Here is a 9,148-nt window from a genome sequence, read left to right on the forward strand (position 1 = left end):
TAGTGATGGCTGTTTAACAGTCTGATGGCCTTGAGATTGAAAAACAGCTTCTGTCTCTCGGTCCCAGCTTTGATGCACCTGTACTGACCTCGCCTTCTGGATGATAGCGGGGTGAACAGGCAGGGGCTTGGGTAGTTGTTGTCCTTGATGATCTTTTTGGCCTTCCTGAGACATCGGGTGATGTAGGTGTCTTGGAATGCAGGTAGTTTGCCCCCGGTGTTGCATTGTGCGGTTATAGGCAGAGCAGTTGCCGTACCAGGCGGTGACACAGCCCGACAGGATGCTCTCGATTGTGCATCTGTTAAAGTTTGTGAGTGTTTTTGGTGACAAGCCAAATTTCTTCAGCCTCGTGAGGTTGAAGAGACGCTGTTGCGCCTTCTTCACCATGCTGTCTGTGTGGGTGGACCATTTCAGTTTGTCCGTGATGTGTATGCCGAGGAACTTAAAACTTTCCACCCTCTCCACTGCTGTGGATAGGGGCGTGCTCCCTCTGCTGTTTCCTGAAGTCCACAATCATCTCCTTTGTTTTGTTTACGATGAGTGTGAGGTTGTTTTCGTGACACCACACTCCGAGGGACCTCAACCTCCGCCCTGTAGGCCATCTCGTCGTTGTTGGTAATCAAGCCTACCTCTGTAGTGTAATCTGCAAACTTGATGATTGAGTTGGAGGCGTGCATGGCCACGCAGTCATGAACAGGGAGTACTGGAGAGGGCTGAGAATCAGCGGGGTGGAGATGCTGTTTCCTACCCTCACCACCTGGGGGTGGCCCATCAGGAAGTTCAGGACCCAGTTGCACAGGGTGGGGTTTCGAGCTTAATGATGAGTTTGGAGGGTACTATGGTGTTAAATGCTGAGCTGTAGTCGATGAACAGCATTCTTCCATAGGTATTCCTCATGTCCAGATGGGTTACTGCAGTGTGCAGTGTGATTGTAATTGCATCGCCTGTGGACCTATTGGGGCGGTAAGCACATTGGAGTGGGTGTAGGGTGGAGGTGATATGATCCTTGACTAGTCTCTCAAAGTACTTCATGATGACGGTAGTGAGTGCTACAGGGCGATAGTCGTTTACCTCAGTTACCTTAGCTTTCTTTGGAACAGGAACAATGGTGGCCCTTTTGAAGCAAATGGGAACAGCAGACTGGGATAGGGATTTATGAATATGTCCGTAAACAGCAAGCTGGTCTGCGCATGCTCTGAGGATGCGGCAAGGGATGCCGTCTGGGCCGGCAGCCTTGTGAGGGTTAACACGTTTAAATGTTTTACTCACATTGGCTGTGTTGAAGGAGAGTCCGCAGATTTTGGTAGAGAGCCATGTCAGTGGCACTGTATTGTCCTCAAAGCGAGCGAATAAGTTGTTTAGTTTGTCTAAGAGCAAGATATCGTGGTCCGTGACGGGGCTGGTTTTCTTTTTGTATTCAAATCAAATCCATTCAAATTTATTTATATAGCCCTTCGTACATCAGCTGATATCTCAAAGTGCAGTACAGAAACCCAGCCTAAAACCCCAAACAGCAAGCAATGCAGGTGTAGAAGCACGGTGGCTAGGAAAAACTCCCTAGAAAGGCCAAAACCTAGGAAGAAACCTAGAGAGGAACCAGGCTATGTGGGGTGGCCAGTCCTCTTCTGGCTGTGCCGGGTGGAGATTATAACAGAACATGGCCAAGATGTTCAAATGTTCATAAATGACCAGCATGGTTGAATAATAATAAGGAAGAAGAGTTGAAAATGGAGCAGCAGCACGGCCAGATGGACTGGGGGCAGCAAGGAGTCATCCTGTCAGGTAGTCCTGAGTTATGGTCCTAGGGCTCAGGTCCTCCGAGAGAGAGAGAATTAGAGAGAGCACACTTAAATTCACACAGGACACCGAATAGGACAGGAGAAGTACTGCAGATATAACAAACTGACCCTAGCCCCCCGACACAAACTACTGCAGCATAAATACTGGAGGCTGAGACAGGAGGGGTCAGGAGACAGGAGGACACCCGTGGACAGGGCCAAACAGGAAGGATATAACCCCACCCACTTTGCCAAAGCACAGCCCCCACACCACTAGAGGGATATCTTCAACCACCAACTTACCATCCGGAGACAAGGCTAGGTATAGCCCACAAAGATCTCCGCCACGGCACAACCCAGGGGGGAGGGGCGCCAACCCAGGATAACCCAGGATGACCACATCAGTGAATTAACCCACTCAGGTGACGCACCCCCTCCAGGGATGGTTTTTAGAGAGCCCCAGTAAGCCAGTGACTCAGCCCCTGTAATAGGGTTAGAGGCAGAGAATCCCAGTGGAAAGAGGGGAACCGGCCAGGCAGAGACAGCAAGGGCGGTTCGTTGCTCCAGAGCCTTTCCGTTCACCTTCCCACTCCTGGGCCAGACTACACTCAATCATATGACCCACTGAAGAGATGTTCCAATTCCAGTGGGTCAGAAGTTTAAATACAGTAAATTGACAGTGCCTGTTAAGGATACAGGTATCCTGTGTGTGTGTGTGTGTGTATCCTGTGTTCTTTTCTCTCCTTCTCCCCTCACAGGTAAAAATCATCACTCCCTAATCAATCATCAATCAGAAGACACCTCCTCCTGTTTCCTACCCAATCACAGTTCCTTTCCCTTGGTTTAAAAACCCTGTCAGTTGTATGCTGTAGAGCTCAATCTCTCTGTAAATCGCTCTATTTCACTCTCTCCTACTACGTCTCGCTATCGCTCTTTATGAATTGAGCACCTCCATATCACTTTGTCCTCACCTGTGAGTATTGTTTTTGGTTATAGTGTTTGTTTGCTGGTGGGAAAAGGGGGAACCAAGACAAGTCACCCATGGGCATACACTACCCGTCAGTAAACTTTGTTAAAAACACTAGTTAGAACTGGGCGGACCACCCACTGTATTTTTGGTTAGTTAGCTGTTGTTGAAATAGGCTAGTCTAGCTTAGGGGTGTTTTGGATGCTTATTGTTGCCTTCCTTGGGTCCAGCTAAGCCCCTTTTCCTGCTTTTCACTATTATTAAATAATTTAAATTAAATTTGCATGAGTCATGTTACAGGTCTCGTTACATCTCCCCTAGACTGTCGGGCCAAAAGGGATTCATAACAGTGCCTTTTAAACTGCTTTGAAAATTCCCAAAAATAATGTCATGCCTTCTTCTTACGGCTCGACAACATTCCGCTCAAAAGGCAGCGCGCAAAGTTCAAAAATATATTTTAGAAATATGTAACTTTCATACACCAAATGAAAGCATAACTGCTTGTTAATCTACCCATCGTGTCTGATTTCAAAAAGGCTTTACAGCGAAAGCACAACATGATTGTTAGGTCAGAACCAAGTCACAAACACACACAGCCATTTTCCAGCCAAAGAGAGGAGTCACAAAAAGCAGAAATATAGATAAAATGAATCACTAACCTTTGATCTTCATCAATGACACTCATAGGACATCATGTTACACAATTTTTGTATGTTTTGTTTAATAAAGTGCATATTTATATCCAAAAATCTCAGTTTACATTGGCGAGTTACGTTCAGTAATGTTTTGCTTCCAAAACATCCGGTGACTTTGTAGAGAGCCACGTCAATTTACAGAAATACTTTGATAAAATATATACTTCTCCTTAATGCAACCACTGTGTCAGATTTTTACAACTTTACGGAAAAAGCAAACCATGCAATAATCTGAGTACGGTGCTCAGACAACAAATCAAGCCAAACAGATATCCACCATTTGAGTCAAATATTCACTTACCTTTGATCTTCATCAGAATGCACTCCCAGGAATCCCAGTTTGACAATAAATGACTGATCTGTTCCATAATTTATGTCCAAATTGCCACTTGTTAGCGTGTTCAGCCCAGCAATCCATCTTCATGAGGACTTCATGAGCACTTCATCCAGGCAAACTTAAAGTTCAGTTTCTTTCCTTTAGAAACATGTCAAACGATGTATGGAATCAATCGTTAGGATTTTTTTAACATAAAACATCAAGGTTCCAACCTGAGAATTTCTATGTCTGAAGAAAAGCACTGGAACGAGAAGTAACTCTGTCGGGAGCGCATCATGAGACAAAGGCACTATGCCAGACCACTGACTCAAACAGGTCTCATGAGCCCCTCCTTTATAGTAGAATCCTCATTCAAGTTTCTAAAGACGGTTGACATCTAGTGGAAGCCATAGGAAGTGCAACTTTACTCCATAGACACTGTGTATTTGGTCGGCCAAGCTTTGAAAAGCTACAAACCTCAGATGTCCCACTTCCTGGTTGGATTCTTCTCAGGTTTTCACCTTCCATATTAGTTCTGTTATACTCACAGACATCACTCAAACAGTTTTAGAAACTGCAGAGTGTTTTCTATCCAATACTAATAATAATGTGCATATATTAGCATATGGGGCAGAGTAGGAGGCAGTTCACTCTGGGCATGCTATTCATCCAAAAGTAAATATGCTGCCCCCTATCCCGAAAGAGTTAAAGTCCTGAAACCATAGGTCTGATACCATGTGATTGTATGAAATTAATTTGAATCATTAGATTATTATAATACATGTGTGTAAGTGTTAGACTCATTCGATGATTATATTATACTGTGTGTGGTTTTAGTCAGAATCAATGTTTGGGAACAATGTGTCTAGTGTTTTGAGAACAGACTATCTGTCTGAGCCAGATCCGGGGAGACCTTGGCTGGGACACTGAGAACTTCCCAGTCCCAGGTCTCTCCCTATCTTAGGAGAGGGTAGGAAGACACTATTCTCACGTACTCCCCTAGGCTCTATTGGCGGGCGGATTTGATGGTTGGTGTGGAAGTATGTGTGTAGCTATAAATTGAAGGTCCTGTACTGTACAACGTTCCCGTGAATAAACATTTAACTTTGGTAGACTGGGCCTCTGTCTGTTTCCTTTTCTATAAGTATCTTACAAATCCTGATATAACAGACTAAGGGTAACCTAATTGAATTGATAAATGAACAGGAGTATAGAATTCTCCTGACAGAAACAAATGGTTCTCAGAACATCATGTGGTAGCTGGGAACTGTTCTAACAACAGCTAACTAATGCTTTCAGTAAGAGTAAAGTTGAGGGTATTGTCTATGCATATTGAGTGGCAGCCGGTTGGCGGATGGCAGGCATGGAGACCGAGGAGTGATCTTGAACTTGACAGAACCCGAAAACCACCGACTCTGCCCAACAGAATGTGTTTGTGCTAAGTTGTGACAACGTCAACATTTTTGAAGGGGGAGGTGGGTGGGTGGTCCATCTGGCTCTAGGGCATGTCCTTGTCGAGGAGGGTGGTCAGGGGACGCAGCTTGGACATGCTCAAGGAGCGAGGCGACAGATGCCAAAAAAGAAAAAGAAAAAACAAAGACAAAACAAAACAGAAGAAGGAGTATGTGTGTCGGCATGCAGGGGCTACAGTTGGAGACCAAGGGTGGCATATCCTTGATGCCGCATGTCATCCCCTGATGAGAGAGAGAATGAAAGAAGGTGTGTGTTTGTGAAGTCTGTGTGTACATGTTTGTGTGTGTCTGTGTGTAGATATTAGTGTATGGGTGTATGAGCGTGTGTACCTGAACATCTGTGTGTGAGGTTGGTAGAAATCCGCTGCCTCAGCTTCTTGAGTGTGTGTGTGTGTCGCCGAGGGGCCTCAGCACTGGCCCCAGATAGATCAGCCAAGCTATGTCCACTCAGTACTTCCCCTGCCCACCGGTAAATTAGCCCAACAGAGCAATATGCCACACCTCTCACCCGTCTCTTTTGCACACAATTGTTCATACCCTTGAGAGAAGTGTGTATGTGTGTCTGTGTACTCCTATTGTTAGTTAGGAAGATTTAATCAGCCTTACTGCAAGAGACAGAAAAAGAAAGATTTAATTGTGTACTACCTTAGCCATGAACGTACAGTGAGCTCCAAAAGTATTGGGACAGTGACACGTATTTTGTTGTTTTGCATGTGGATGCTACCATTTTTACGGATAATCCTGAATGTAGAAGTCTTTAGAAACATATTCTATTCCAATTTACAATAAAAGTGTAAAATGACAATACATTATTTACCATTCCTTTCTAAATAATCTGAAACACAACCAAAACAAACAGCAAATGCATCTGACACATTTGTAGAGTCACAAGGTTGATGTAATCAATGTGTGCTAGGAATATAGGACAAATACAAAACTTTTGACTACTTGAATACATATTTAAGTGAATTGTTCGAAATATTTTTGGTCCTCTGAAATGGGAAACTATGTAAAGAAGTGCTGTAATATCTAAACGATTCACCTGATCTGGATGAAAATAGCCCCAAATGAAAACTGTCATTCCGCCATTAACCTAATAGTCATTGTATTATTTAAAATCCAAAGTGCTGCAGTACAGAGCCAAAACAATATAAAATGTCACTTTCCCAACTATTTTGGAGGTGAACCCTTTGGAATTTCATTGATTTCTGCATAAATGTGTCATAAAATTTGATCAGATCTGCATCTAAGTCACAACAATAGCGTGTTTAAATTAATAACACAAATTATTTAATTTTTCTTGTCTATATTGGATACATCATTTAAACATTCACAGTGTAGGTTGGTAAAAGTATGTGAACCCCAAGTCAGGAGTCAGCGAACCTGGAGTCCAATCAATGAGACAAGATTGGAGATGTTGGTTAGAGCTGCCTGCCCTATAAAAAACAGTCACACAATTTGAGTTTGCTATTCACAAGAAGCATTCCCTGATGTGAACCATGCCTCAAACAAAAGAGATCTCAGAAGACCTAAGATTAAGAATTGTTGACATGCATAAAGCTGGAAAGGGTTACAAAATTATCTCTAAAAGCCTTGATGTCCATCAGTCCGTGGTAAGACAAATTGTCTATACATGGAGAAAGTTCAGCACTGTTGCTACTCTCCCTAGGAGTGGCCGTCCTGCAAAACTGACTGCAAGAATGCTCAATGAGGTTAAGAAGAATCCTTGAGTGTCAGCTAAAAACTTACAGAAATCTTTGGAACATGCTAACATCTTTGTTGATGAGTCTACAATATGTTTAACACTAAAAAAGAATGGTGTTCAATGGAGGACACCTCGGAAGAAGCCACTGCTTTCCAAAAAAACATTGCTGCATGTCTGAAGTTAGCAAAAGTGCACCTGGATGTTCCACAGAGCTACTGGCAAAATATTCTGTGGACAGATGAAACTACAGTTGAGTTTTTTTGGAGGAACACACAACACTATGTGTGTAGAAAAAACTGCACCGCACACCAACATCAAAACCTCTTCCCAACTTTAAAGTATGGTGAAGGGAGCATCGTGGTTTGGGACTGCTTTTTATTGCTGTCACAGGAGGGTAAACCAGTTATTAAATCCAAGGGGTCACATACTATTTCCACACTGCACTGTGAATTATTACAAGGTGTGTTCAATAAAGACATGAGCACGTTTAAGCAGACTGTGTTTGTCTATTGTTGTGACCTAGATGAAGTTCATATCAAATTTTATCATGAATTTATGCAGAAATCCAGGTATTTCCAAAGGGTTCACATACTTTTCTTGCCACTGTACATATCAATGCTTTGTTGCTGAACTCAAATTTTCAAATACTTTTTTTACGTGATATCCATTTGGTAGTTACAGTCTTGTCCCATTTCTGCAACTCCCGTATGGACTCAGGAGAGGCGAAGGTCGAGAGCCGTGCATCCTCTGAAACACGACCATGCCAAGCCGCACTGCTTCTTGACACACAGCTCACTTGACCCTGAAGCCAGACAACACAATGTGTCAGAGGAAACATGGTACAGCTGGCGATCAAAGTCAGCATGCATGTGCCTAGCCTACCACAAAGAGTGGCTAGAGCTTAATGGGACAAGGACATCCCAGCCAGCCAGCCAAATCCTCCCCTTACCCGGACAACGCTGGGCCAATTGTGCGCCGCCTCATAGGTCTCCCAGGCACGACTGGCTGCGACACAGCCTGAGATCAAACCCGGGTCTGTAATGACGCATTTAGCACTGTGATGCAGTGCCTTAGATCTATTCTATAGTTAAATGTGAGTCTCTAATATGGTGAGTGTAAATCATAAATCGATATGTAGACCTTGTAGGGAAGTTGCAATGTTGACACACCAACTGCAGATGTTCACAGGGTCCTTGAGTGAGAATTCATTACTGGAGGCGAAGTGTAGTTTGTGGATAAAGTTTTAAATTAAGTAGATATTCTGGCTCCTGTGGTGGGCTCCGGTATGGTGGCCCAGTGGGGGGTGAGTTTAATGAGGCCACAAAATAGCTCCAGTGTAAAGCATCTATGCCCACAATTACACCTACGGTCTAGGCCACAGATGATGAACCAGGTGGATTTGAGTGGATCATGGATGTTGTAATCTATGATGGATCCCGGTGGTACATCAGATGAATGGAGCGGTTGTGGACAGTTGGAGCCCCAGCCCAAAGCTCTGGCAGGCAGGAGCACAGGTGACAATCTCCCCCTGTGCTGATCAACCCTGTCTGGGTTCTGTCAACCACAGCTGGGCCTGATTGTCCAAATACCCAACGCAGAGGATGCAGTGTTAGCACAACAGGATATGCATGTATTTTTTAACAATTTTCCCATAGATGTATCATGACACCTCTATTGGTTTGCCAATAATCAATATCGCTTGAACATTGATGACGTTAAAGTGCATTTACAGTAACACATCCCTATCTGTATGTATGTATTGTATTTCATAAAGAACATATAGTAAGGGCATCCTGGTGCATTGTCCTCTTACCACCTCCAATCCTTTAAAGGAAGGATAAACAGTAAATATAGTCAAACTGTTCAACAGGCAGAAAACCAGACTGTCTCTCAGAGTGTATTATTACATTTAACCCTTATTTTAACAGGTAACTTGACTGAGAACACATTCTCATGTACAGCAACAATCTGGGGAATAGTTACAGGGGAGAGGAGGGGGATGAATGAGTCAATTGTAAGTTATGGATGTTCAACTGATACATGCTTTCATGCATGACCGAACAGCCTCCAAGAGGACCTGTATGCAGTCCCACCTTGCGGTGGAGTCCACACTGCTGCTTCTTAGCTTACGACCAGATACATCAAAAGGAAACACATTCACTTTCCGAAAACTACTGAGCACCTGCAGGTTCTGCTATTGATACTTACCTCCAGA

The sequence above is a fragment of the Oncorhynchus mykiss genome, chromosome 9 (genome assembly GCF_057628025.1).
Source record: "Oncorhynchus mykiss isolate SJ-2025 chromosome 9, ASM5762802v1, whole genome shotgun sequence".
NCBI classification, from domain to species: domain Eukaryota; kingdom Metazoa; phylum Chordata; class Actinopteri; order Salmoniformes; family Salmonidae; genus Oncorhynchus; species Oncorhynchus mykiss.